The 13,596-nt window shown below is 45.6% G+C and overlaps 1 non-coding gene across 1 annotated transcript; it reads left to right on the forward strand.

The window, feature by feature from the left end:
- Positions 1-5,231: 5,231 nt before the first annotated feature.
- TRNAV-AAC (transfer RNA valine (anticodon AAC)) lies at positions 5,232-5,304 on the forward strand. Its single transcript has one exon. It is a non-coding gene; the product is annotated as a tRNA-Val (tRNA).
- Positions 5,305-13,596: the final 8,292 nt, after the last annotated feature.

Raw genomic sequence — 13,596 nt, forward strand, 5'->3', positions numbered from 1 at the left:
AATCAGATTAACCCTCCTTCCTAAATCTCACTCTCCCCTTTGTCCCACTCTCAAAGGAACAAAAAAGGCAAAAAACATGAAATACTGATTTCTAAGACACTGGAAATCAGGCAGCAAAGGATATAGTAAGCCTTGAGAGGTGACAAACAAACAAGGTGAGTCTTGCCATTGGCCCAGCTTCCTGCTTTCAGTGAGTTCCCACGCTGGGCACCAAGAGGAGGATTTCAGGTAGTGTTGGTGGACAGCAAGGCAGCAAGAGTTCACAGGACAAAGATCCAGTGATTCTTATTTGCAAAGCAGAAGCAGAGCAAAGGTATGGATATCAATGCGGAAAGGGGAGTTGGGGGAATTGGGAAATTAGGATTTACCTATATACACTATTGATACTATGTATGACACCACCCTTATGGCAGAAAGTGAAAAAGAACTAAAGAGCCTCTTGATGAAATTGAATGAGGAGAGTGAAAATGTTACCTTAAAGCTCAACATTCAGAAAACTAAGATCAGGGCATCCGGTCCCACTACTTCCTGGCATATAGATGGGGAGACAGTGGAAACCATGGCAGACTTTATTTTTCTGGGCTCCAAAATCACTGCAGATGGTGACTGCAGCCATGAAATTAAAAGATGCTTACTTCTTGGAAGGAAAGTTATGACCAACCTAGACAGCATATTAAAAAGCAGAGATATTACTTTGCAAACAAAGGTCCACCTAGTCAAGGCTATGGTTCTTCCAGTGGTCACGTATGGATGTGAGATTTGGACTATAAAGAAAGCTGAGCACAGAAGAATTGATGCTTTTGAACTGTGGTGTTGGAGAAGACTCTTGAGAGTCCCCTGGACTGCAAGGAGATCCAACCAGTCCATCCTAAAGGGGATCAGTCCTGGGTGTTCATTAGAAGGACTGATGTTGAAACAAACTCAAATACTTTGGCCACCTGATTCAAAGAGCTGACTCATTTGAAAAGACCCTGATGCTGGGAAAGATTGAGGGCAGGAGAAGGGGACGACAGAGGATGAGGTGTTTGGATGGCATCACCGACTCAATGGACATGGGTTTGGGTGGACTCCAGGAGTTGGTGATACACAGGGAGGCCTGGCGTGTTATGGTTCATGGGGTCGCAAAGAGTCGAACACGACTGAGCAAGTGAATTGAGCTGAACTGGTACAATAAATAACAAATGAGAACCTATCGTATGGCATAGGGAATTACTGGATCCTCTGTGGTTACCTAAATGAGAAGGAAATCCAAAAAAGAGGGGATATATGTATATGTAGAGCCGACTCATGGTGCTATACACACAACATTGTAATTAACACATCGGAAAACAGCTATACTGAAATAAAAGCTAATAATAAAAAAGAAACATGAAGAAAAGTCCCATGATGAGAGAGAGTGGGAGACAGAGAGAATGCTGGGATATGAAAGGGTCTCCCTCAAGTACTCAGCAGAGTAATGATTGGGGTATCCTTATGAAGAAAGTGCCTGAGGCCAAGGAAAGAACATTTTTAAAAGATCCTGGAACAATTCCTGGTGCTCACACAGGACAAGCAATTGTATGTAAGTGATCTCCCCACACAGACTGGACTACTTATAACTCATGGGCCATTGGGAAGAATATTCAAAAAACTCTTGTGATGGACAGGGAGGCCTGGCTGTTAAAATACTGCACTCAATATGCCGGTAAATTTGGAAAACTCAGCAGCAGCCACAGGACTGGAAAAGGTCAGTTTTCATTCCAGTCCCAAAGAAGGGCAATGCCAAAGAATATTCAAACTACTGCACAACTACGCTCATCACACATGTTAGCAAAGTAATGGTCAAAATTCTCACTGTGAGGCTTTCACAGTGTGTAAACTGAGAACGTCCAGATGTGCAAGCTGGATTCAAAAAAAGGCAGAGGAACCAGAGATCAAATTACCAACATCCATTGGTTCATAGTAAAAGCAAGAGAGTTCCAGAAAAACATCTACTTCTGTTTTATTGACTATGCCAAAGACTTGGACTGTGTGGATCACAACAAACTGTGGAAAATTCTTCAAGAGATGGGAATACCAGACCTCCTTACCTGCCTCCTGAGAAATCTGTATGCAGGTCAAGAAGCAATGGTTAGAATCTGACATAAAACAACGGACTGGTTCCAAATTGGGAAAGGAGTATGTCAAGACTGTATGTTGTCACCCTGCTTATTTAACTTCTATGCAAAGTACATCATGTGAAATGCCAGCCTGGTTGAAAGACAAGCTGGATCAATATTTCTGCAAGAAATATCAATAACCTCAGATATGCAGATGACACCACGTTTATGGCAGAAAGCAAAGAGGAAGTAAAGAGCCTCTTGATGAAAGTGAAAAAGGAGAGTGAAAAAGCTGGCTTAATATTCAACATTCAAAAAATTAAGATCATGACATCTGACCCCATCACTACATGGCAAATAGATGGGAAAACAATGGAAACAGTGAGAGACTTTATTTTCTTGGGCTCCAAAATCACTGTAGATGGGGACCACAGCCATGAAATTAATGCTTGCTCCTTGGAAGAAAAGCTATGACTAACCTAGACAGCATATTAAAAAGCAGAGATATTACTGTGCCAACACAGGTCCCGCTAATCAAAGCTATGGTTCCTCCAGTAGTCATGTATGGATGTGAGAGTTGGACTATAAAGGAAACTGAGTACCAAAGAATTGATGCTTTTAAACTGGTGCTCGAGAAGCCTCTTGAGAGTCCCTTGGACTGCAAGGAGATCCAACCAGTCCATCCTAAAGGAAATCAGTCCTGAATATTTATCAGAAGGATTGATGCTGAAGTTGAAGCTCCAATATTTTGGACACCCGATGGGAAGAGCTGACTCAGTATAAAAGTCCCTGATGCTGGGAAAGATTGAAGGCAAGAGGAGAAGTGGGCGGCTGAGGATGAGATGGTTGGGTGGCAACACCGACTCAATGCACATGCATTTGAACAAACTCCAAGGTTTGGTGATGGACTGGGAAGCCTGGCGTGTTGCCATCTTTGGATTGCTACTGAACTGAAGAAATTGGGGAACAGTTCCTTACCACCGGAAAGCTCCATAGGGCCTCCAACCAGCCCATCTTTCTCTGCTCTGAGTCACCTTGTGGAACAAGCCACAGTCAGTGAATCCAAGAGGGCACAGGACAAAGCTGACTGCAGGATACTTTTACCTCCTGATATCCCCTCACCTTTTCACCTGGGCCCTACATCGTCTCTACCCGTGACACCTATTATCTCTCTGAAAACCAAGAAGTTCATCCCTTGTGAAGACACTTCGCTTTCCCTCACCCCAGCACACCTGCGGGACAATCTGATTTGAGTCAGAGAACTAAAGGGAACGAATTCAACTCTACAGCCAAAGACACAACGATGAAGAGGGTCAGGCTCTGCGGATTGAGCTGATACAGGAGGAAAAGCAGCCAGTCCTCGAGCCGCTATCAGGGGAGGCCCCAAAAGCAGGTCAAGATCAGGGAGTAGATGGACCCGCCCATCACCAGCTGAGAACCAAGTGGCCCCTGCTTCACAAGGAAACAGGTTCAGAAAGAGAGCTGGGCCTCTCACCACACCTGGATTCCAGGTCTTCCCTCACGACCTGCAGAGCCTACCTTGTCCAGTTCTTGGATGAGGCTGAGCCTCTGATCCAGGGGTTGGGCGGCGGTCGTTGCACTTTGTCACATCTTCGGGACAGGGGATGGATCCGCGCGCGCCACTCGCCGGCTCTGAAGCCCTGTGCCTACCATTTCTGCTGCAGGGAGCCCTGTGTCTGTGGTCCCTCGGGCATCCACTGTGCGTTCACCCTGACGGAGAGAGGACCACCTCCCCCTCGTCCCGTCCCAGTGGGACGTCAGCATGCCGGACGCGACAGAAAACGATGAATCCGTTCCTCTGTCTGGACGTGGGAGGTGCAAACTAGGACCTGCAAGGGAGGAAAGCAAGGCGAAATCTCAAGAAACGCCCTGATCTAAAGCTATTTTCAAGTCTGCCTCTTTTGCAACTCAGGCCTCTAGCGCGATTGAGGGTGCTGTCGCGCGATCGCACTCTCGACCGCACTCAGAGTCCACGCGGAACCCAGGAGGAGCCCTGCCGCCTGTGGTCTGGTGCGCATGCGGCCCGCGCCTTCCTTGGGGTCTGAGCCCCTGTACCTCAGACGCGAAGGCAACGCCGCACCGAGAAAAGGAGGAAAGCCACTGCTGGAGAAAAGGGCACATGCATTCCCCAAATTGAGAAGCTCTACTGCTAAAGGAAACCAGAGACAGACAGACATACAGACACCATTGCATTAAAACCTTTCAGCGAAAAGAAACTCTGCCTGCTGTGAGGGAAATAGGAAAACCCTTCAAGACACCTGCTTTCTGAAAAAAAAAAAAAAAAGCCTGTATCTCTGTTAAATTCGCGCTCCACGACCTGTTGAACTGCAAAATTATAAAAGGAAAAGAAGAGGCGTTTCAGACATTGTAAAATGTAAAACAAAGCCGTCCTTCAAGAAGAATCTCAAGTTTGGAATGAAGACATCAGATCTGCGTGGACCGCGCCTGGCTCCTCCGCGGCTTTATGCTGGGCCTGGTAGGCAAAGGAATTCAACAAATGACCCGAGCCTCAGCCTTTGCTGCGGTTCCTGCTAAACGTGAAAGTGTTATGCAAGTCTGGACTGAAACTAGAGGACTAGAATCAGCCACAGACGCAGGAATCTGAGGAACCCCCGGTGCCAGGCGGCGCCGGAGAAGCGCTGCTGTGAAAGGCCTGCGAGAGAGGAGCGCACGGGTCAGGCGGGGCAGAGGGAACGGCGGGTCCTTTGTTTCCCGAGTGGGATTTGAAGCGTCGAGCCTCGTCCCCGCTGGCGCCATGAAAAGGGACTCTAAGGCACTAGATCTGCCTCTGGAAGGGCTGTGTCCACCTTGACGGACGTGGGGCAACCTGAGGCTCAGACGCACCTTACCCACCGCCCCCATCCCTACCCCACCCCACCCATCCCCGCTCCTGAGGCTTCTGAGAACTGGGGAGTCAGCGGGGCGACCTCTGTGCTTGGGCGCAAAGCTGGCACACAGGGACCTCGCCCCGAGAGAGACGAGGAACCCTAAATCAGGCCCTTTCAGGAACTGCAGATCCTTACTTGACGGTTTGCCTGTGTTTCCAGAGTCCTCTTCCTTTGAAAATTTGAAGGTCACGTGTGTCCAAATATGCAATTCTTGGATATGTCGCTAGACACAACTGGCCGTGTGGTTTCTGTAGTGTAGTGGTTATCACGTTCGCCTAACACGCGAAAGGTCCCCGGTTCGAAACCGGGCGGAAACAACTCCACTTTCTCCCAAAACTTTTAGATTCATGTTTTAAACACAAAAGAGAGGTCTGCCACGTGGAGTGAGGCTTGGAGCTTCAGCTTCCCCATCAGTCCTCCCAAAGAATATTCAGGGTCGATTTCCTTTAGGACTGACTGGTTTGAACTCTCCTTGACCTGCATACAGGTTTTTCAGGAGGCAGGTAAGGTGGTCTGCTATTCCCATCTCTTGAAGAATTTTCCATATTTTGTTGAGATCCACACAGTCAAAGGCTTTAGCGGAGTCAATGAAGCAGAAATAGATGTCTTTATGGAATTCTGTTGCTTTTTCTATGATACAGTGGAGGGGAAATGGAGGAAAAGGATAGAACCAAATTAATTGGAAAAGTATATGGAAAAGGTTAAATAGAGAGTACTACAAACAATGGCGGAAATTTCATTGGTAAAAGGTGTTTACAGGGTGATGATGATGAGCCTACTCTTTCATGCATTCTAGGATTCCCAGTCAACCTGCTTTCCTCCAGAGATCCTCTCTGAGGATCACAGACTACCTGGACCTACGTCCTTGTGTGTGTGTGTGTGTGTGTGTGTGTGTGTACAAGACACAGAGGATTAGGGTAGTAGTGGAGCATGGGAGAGGATGCATAGACTAGAAACAATCATACATCATTTACATTGTAAAAGAGTGAGACACGTCCCTGGGTGGGCTCAAACCACGAGCTTTTCGGTTAACAGACGAACGCCCTAACCGATTGTGCCACAAAGTCGGGAGGAGAGTTTAATCCTCACTCCCACAGAAAGCAAGCATACTTACGGAACTGGGAGGAGCCACCTGTTACTCGCAGAATGGCGTTTCCACTTCGGAGCCTTGGACAACCTGAGAGATGGAGTCCACTCGACCTGTTCTTCCCGTCGGGAAGCCGGGAGGTTCCGAGGGCAGAAGGTCTCCTGAGCGTCCTCGCCGCTGCAGATGTCAGCGCCCAAGAGAAGCCCCGAGCTTGAGCCGAGGGGCCCCAGAAAGAAGCTGATGGCTCCTGGTTTGCTCTGCCTTCCTCCGACCATTTGCGCTTCTGGACATCGGTTTAGTAGATGGAGTGCGTGTGGCTGCAGCTGGAAAGAGATCAGTTTATTGTGAACCACTCAATGTAAGGCTTTAGCTGTCTTTTAAGGACCGGAAAGAAAAGGTGTGAAGCGGGCGAGTAGGTCGGAGGAAGGCCAAGGGCAGGAGAGAACAAGAAAATGAGCCAGAGGGAGAAAGGGACTGCAAGAGAGAGGAGGCTAGTATCACGGCGGGGGCCGTCGCTGGATTGGGGAGATCACAGCGCCTGACTCTGGCGCAGCTCCCAGGCTTTACTGAGGTGTCCAGGAATCCGATTCACCCCCAATTGCAAAGCTGCTGGCCCTGCATTTGTTCTGGCAGTTTCCTTTGCTGGTTCCATGAGGAGAGGCAAGGTGGGCTGTGTGGGTTTGCAGGTTAATGCAAGACCTATGGGCTACCTTGGAGATGACTAGTGGGCAAAGAAACACACAAATTCACTTTCCCCTTTGCAGGCTGGTCTTCAGGGTCTGGGTGGGAAACTGGAAAATCTGAGTGCCGATATCAACACTGGTTTTGAGATAAGGAGATCAATAGCCAAGCAGTCAGTGAAAGTGGTTTTGTTGGTGGGGTAGTGGGATTGGGAACCTGACTGGGACCAGTGGAGTACTCTTTGGGGTATATGTAACTTGGTATCATTCACATGTGTGTTTGTGTGTATACAAACATATATACATAGTAAGGAGCATTGCTTATATTTTAACTTTAAATTTTTACATAGTCATAAATAAATATATATCTTATCTAAAATTCTGGGTTTTGTGTCATGTGTAAGAAGGTTTTCCACTTAAAACCTTAATTTTTTTTTTATTGGGGGAATTTTGAAGCAAGGAATTGGACTACTGTTCTTTTGATGAGCTGAGCAGATGAACTAGTAAATGGCAGATCCCACTAGCCCAGGAGGCTACCACTGCCACTGTAAGGTATCAGGAACTTAAAGCCACACCCAGACTTTATGCAGTGCAGTGCCAAAATGCAAGACCTTACACTCAGTGGTGACATGCAAAGTGCCATGTGCTGAGGCACTGTCTACAAGTTTTACATGGGTGTACTCACTTTATTCTTTCAACAGGCTTCTATCATATCATCATCCTCATTTCACATATGAGAAACCTCAGATATGGAAGGTTAAGTAACTTGTCTAGTCACTCAATCAGTGAGTGGGAATCTGAAACCAGCAATTTGAACTGGAAGCCTGCCTGGCTCCACAGGATATGGTGCCCATCAAAGAGGAACACAAATGGTAAAAATGTTTGGCAAGAAATTTAAGACTGTATATTTCTTTCACAAAACACCAAGGAGGAGTCACGTAACATGAATAAAATTGTCTGCAATATTCTCATGAACCACTTGCCCGCCAAACACCTTTCTTATTCTAAGAGCTGCTCCCCTTGAATCCCCAACTTAAACACACCTTCTGCAAGAACTAGATTTTTCCTCCTTTTTATCCTTTCCTCTCACCTTTCTAATACCTCTTCCATAGCTCTTCTGTTCTTTCACTTCCAGGTCATTCATTTTTTTAATTACAAATATTAAATATATCTAAAGAAGGAAATAAGCAGTCATCCATAGTCCCACCTCCTGGAACGGACTCCTGTTATCATCTTTGCATGTTTTCCTTCAAATCTGTTTTTAAATTTTTCTAAGTTGTAGCAAAAGGTGCATGGGTTCATGCTAAGTCATTTCAGTCCCGTCTGACTCTTTTGGACCCCAGTGACTGTAGCCTGCCAGGCTCCTCTGACCTTGAGAGGATTCCAGGCCAGAATATGGAGTGGGTAGCTACGCCCTCCTCCAGGGAATCTTCCTGAACCAGGGATAGACCCCACATCTCTTGTGTCTCTTGCATTGGCAGGTGGGTTCTTTACCATTAGTATCACCTGGGAAGCCCCTAAAGTATATAGGTTTATTTTTAAAATTTCAAATAATGCACAAAATACAAATATGTAAAATTTTGAAACATCTTAAATTCAAAAGTAACTTATGTTAATGTAGGTAAATGCTGCTGGAGTCATTTAGGTATATCAACAGAGAGAAGAATATATATAAATATGCTTTTATATGATTGAGCTCTTATAGATTCTATTCCTATTTTCAAGTATTTCAATTTAATAGTGCATAAATTTAATGAAAAGTTACAAACATGAAGAAACTGTTGTTTACCTTAAGAGATATACATTTCTTAAAAAACCCTCTAATGCTAATAATAATGATTACAATTGAATTAAGTTATTAAAATTTGGAATGATTCTTCTCATTACTTTTTAAAAATCAAATTTCCTAAGAATTAATTTAAAAATAATACAATCTATCCATTTCAAGTTTGATGACTTTTGACAACTGAACATGCCCATGGAACCATTATCCTGTTCAAGAACATCTCCAGCACTCCAAAATATCCTCTTGAGCCCCTTTGCCGACAATCCCCCTGCCACGCCCTGTCACCCTGTCCCAGGTGCTCAAGGATCTAGTTCTTTTCACTAGGGATTAGGTTGCCTCATCTAGTAATTTGCATAAGTGGATCCACAGAGTATACTCTTTTCATCACTCAGGGTGATGTTTTAATCCATATTGTTGCCATGTATCAGGAATTTGTTTCCTTTTATTGAAGAGTAGTATTCCTTTGAGTGAATATATCACCATTATATCTATTCACTTCGTGACGGACATTTGAATGGTTTTCAATTTGGAAACCATTATGAACAAAGCTGATATTAGCAAGTTCCTTTTGCAGGCATATGATTTATAAATTCCATTTAAAACTTTTTATAAGTTCTCAAACTTATTTTGTGAATGTGAATTCATTCACAAATTATGAATAAATTCATAAAACAAAATTTATTGATATGTTTAAAACTGTATTCAAATGTTACAAAAGACTGAAGTACCAGCTTCTCCTCGATTGTTTCCTACCAGAACATCCTTAAGATTAGCCACATGCTCTACCAGCTGTATTATTTGACTATCTCACTTAATCTACACAACAGCTTTATGAAGTACTTATTATTTCTTTAATATGACACTTGCAAAATTGGCCTAGCAAATTGGAGTTGACCCAAGGTCAAAGGGAAAGTAAGTGGTGGCACCAGGACTAAAAGGAGGTCCCCCAGATGTTGGGCTCATTACACTTGGGCTAAATATTCTCCGCCCTTCCTGGTTTGCTGTCTACCTTTCACCCCTGATCTGTGTGCTTGAGGCTGACCCTGGCAACCAGCATTTCCAGGTTTTTTGCCCATGGACTCCAATGGATGCAGCCAAACAAATGAGATCTGAAGGGAGAGGGGAGGAATGTGAATGAAAAAGTTTGCCTGCCATATCAGCAAAGTATGCTGTGCCATCTAGCCACCAGCCACTACCGACCTTAATAAGTGCATTAAGAAGAAACCTATCTGTTGTTGGAGTAGGAAATGCAAGCCACTGCAGTATTCTTACCTGGAAAATCCCATGAAGAGAGGAGTGTGGTGGGCTACAGTTCATGGCGTCCCACAGAGTTGGATATGATTGAGAATGCATGACTGAACACAGACTGTGGGATCTTAGGTCCACACACCCTGGCCCACAGTTGTGAAAGTACCAAGTTCCAACCACTAGACTGCCAGGGATTTCTTATCACATCTTAAGATGTCAGTTACCTGGGTGTAAACTTTGTCAAAGCACTTCATTATATGTGTATTTGAAAGATGCAAGAGACTGGATCATAAATATTCTCATCACAAAAAAGAAATGAGAATTATGTGATGGGATGGAGCTAGTTAATGCTCTGGTGGGAATCATTTTGCCATATATAACTGTATCCAATCAACATGCTGCACACCCTAAACTCACACAGTGTTATATGTCAATTATATCTCTATAAACCTGGAGAAAAAATTTATAAAAAAAAGAAAGAAACCTATCTCTTGTATCTTTGGAACCCATCAAAAGCCTAGGGAGACACATTCCAGTGCCGCAAGTTCATGTGCTACCCAGCTGGGGAAGAAGAAGGCCTGCTTACTCACTGGCCGCCTAGCCAAGGATGTCTGCTTTGGCTCCAGCTGCTGAGGACAACTCCACCCACCTTCACCGGTGCCAGGAGGGCCTGGTCCCTGCCTATATTCACTTCATCCTCAGGAGTGGTTTAGATGAGGAAATCACCGAGGATTTCTTCTTTTCCCCTAGTCTATTCCCACTCTTTCACTGTGTGTCTTCAAGACCACTGTTGGATGCAGAAAGGACTTAAAGGAGACGCTGCCCTTGTCCTACTGGTCTCTTCTTGCCTGGACGTTACTGCCCTGGGGTTCAGAACCAGAGCGGCTGGGAGGCCACTGGCTGCCTGAGAACCTCTGTCGCCAGGTGCATCCAAGTGCATTGTGCACCTGTGCCTCTCCAGCTCCCTGCAATTTGAATCTGCTGCCCCCGAGCTTCTCAGGTGGCAAGAGAAGAGTAAAGCAGTCCTCTTTGACCTGCAGTTATCTCCAGGGCTGGGAGGATCTGTGAGTTTATCAGCTCATCTGATCAGATCAACAAAAGAGCAATAATGGTCCAACTCCTTCTTTCCGAAATACTGAACTTCTTAAAAAAAAATCATGGTTTGACAGTGGAAAACACTCCCCTGCACATGACAATAGACCCAGAATTTTTAAAGAGTGATACTTATGACTACACACAAATTTAAATCCAAAATACAAGCAATGAACTTTTGAAAATATCCTGTATGTAATACAATGTTACACATGCCCCCAGACAGTAGTTTCCTGATCCCTATCCATATTCCTTTTTTCCCAGGGATAACCACTTTCACTGACTGCTTGGCTATATATCTCCTTATCTCTAAGCAAATATTGACGCTCGGATTTTCCGGAGCCCGACGCTGCAGACCGGCCTGCAAAGCTGAAAGTGGAGTGTCTGTGTAGTTCCCTGCCCGCCAGTCATCTCCAAGGCAGCAGCCACCTGCAGATCTACATAACCCACTTCACCACTCCACACGGAACCCGCAAAGGGAACTTTGTCAGAACTAATGCCAGGCCAGCAGCTTTGCGGTTTGGGGTGAATCGGGTCCCTGGACACCTCAGTAAAGGGTGGGAGCTGCTCGCAGTGAAGCGCTGTGGTCGCCCCAACCCAGCGACGGCCCCGCCGCAGTACCTGCCCGCTCCTCTCTCTTCCAGTCCCTTTCTGCTTCTGGCTCATCCTCTGTTCTCTCCTGATCTTGGCCTTTCCTCGGATGTTTTCGCTAGCCTCATACCTTTCCTTATAACCGCTGAAAGTTTCAGATTATAAACATCAGAGAGATGCTTCTCAGCACCGCAAAAGGAAAACTAGCTATTCAAGTCCATCGCGGGCCTCATCTGTACTTTTCTCCCGAGCAGCAGAGGACACAAATGTTTCCATCCGCGTACGTCGTAAGAAATCATCTCGGTGGAGCAGAGTCGCGGCAGAATGAAGGGAACCCAGCCCTCGGCTCCGGACTCCCAGCGGCTCGTCTCCCCTTCTGCCCCGGAGCAGCCTGGCCGGGCGGCCCTGGGTCAGGGACCCGGGTCTCCTCAGACGCCGAAATCTGCGACCTCTTTCGGTCTGAGCTTGGGACCAAAGGAGGAGATTTCCAGAAGTGACGGTTCGAATCTTGACCGAACAGCGGCTTTGCGTGTCCAACGGAGACTTAAGAGCAAGAAACTCTGAATAAAATCGTAATAAACTGGGACAGGGCCAATAAAAAGTCGGAAGAATAGAGAACTTGAATAAAACACAGTTCTTCTCATTCAGGTCTGGAACTCTCGAACCTAAAGCTGTGGAGATTCCCGGCTGATTATCGACATCGCAGCCCTTCCACGTTACCATTTAGTCACAGGGACAACTTTTCTAACTAAACAGAAAGGTTCCACGAGATTTGATCTCGGATCGCTGGATCCAGGGTCCTCACTATTACACCATGGAACCTCTTTGGCATCTACCTTCTCTCCGCTGCCAGGGAAAGGGCATCTGCTTCTTCAGCCTCCATATGTCCCATTCCTACTCCCAAGACTTGAACACAGTTGACCCGCGTAGGTGCACATCCCTTTTGCTTTCTTTCTGCTCCTCTCCTCTGATAGGCTCAGTTCACTCTCACCTCAGAAAATGAGGTAAAATCCACTTTGGGTTTTGTGCCAGGGAAGAGCCCCCTAGCTCTCCATCATCAATCACATATTCTGCCCTGGTTAAGCAGAATGTCCCATCTTGAGCTAAAATTTCTGCACATAAGAGTGTTATTTGCCTTTTCCTTGCCGTCACCCTTTTCTCATTGTTCCAGGAAGGCAGATGGTTGTCAGGGCAGGAGGCAGGATTTCCTGGGTCCCTTAGTTTTCCCATAGTACAGATTACCCTCCAAAGCCGCAGCCACCACCTCTTATCTGTAACATGTAAAGTGTGTCAGCAGTGGAGTGGGAATGGAGGCAGGAGAACGCTCCTTTTCTTCATATATTTCTGATTTGGGAGGGGTGAGGTTTTTTCACAGCAAGTGTATATTTCTTAGATTTGCAATATAAGTAAAAATAACCATTTACATCAAACACTCAGACAAACCAGCTATACTCACCTAGAAGTGAAGTGAACCTCGCTCAGTCTAGTCTGACTTTGTGACGCCATGGACTGGATCGTGCCAGGTTCCTCTGTCCAAGAGATTCTCCAGGCAAGAATACTGGAGTGGGCGGCCATTCCCTTCTCCAGGGGATCTTCCCAACCCAGGGATTTAACCTGGGTCTCTTGCATTGCAGGCAATGATTTACCTGCTGAGCCACTAAGAAAGACCCAAACTCACCTGGGGTGACTCAAAATCAACCACATGTCGAGGAGGACATGAGGCACAGCTCTAACACTTAGGCAGTCACAGACTCTTTGGTCAGGTCGGTCAAGTCAGTTTCTCTTCCATTTCTTAACATATCAACTCTAGAAATTGCAGTTTTAAAAAGGGCGTACAAATATAAAGGTACCCAAGAGCACTGATTGTTGAATCATAGAGGATGCACATCCAAGTTGTCTTACAGTACAGACAGTACTTATGTACCCAAAATACCACCACATTAAATATTTGCATGTATAATAGGTATAAATCCTATCAGAGCTCAGAATAATAATCTTTACTTCATTGTATCATAAAAGTGTTTCTTCCCTAAGCCAATACACATAACAGAAAAAACAGCACTAGTTTTTGGCGGGTCAAAAGAGTCAGAAAGATGCCTAGTGTTGCCTTGAGACATATTTGTTT

The sequence above is a fragment of the Bos indicus genome, chromosome 3, assembly GCF_029378745.1.
Source record: "Bos indicus isolate NIAB-ARS_2022 breed Sahiwal x Tharparkar chromosome 3, NIAB-ARS_B.indTharparkar_mat_pri_1.0, whole genome shotgun sequence".
NCBI classification, from domain to species: Eukaryota; Metazoa; Chordata; class Mammalia; order Artiodactyla; family Bovidae; genus Bos; species Bos indicus.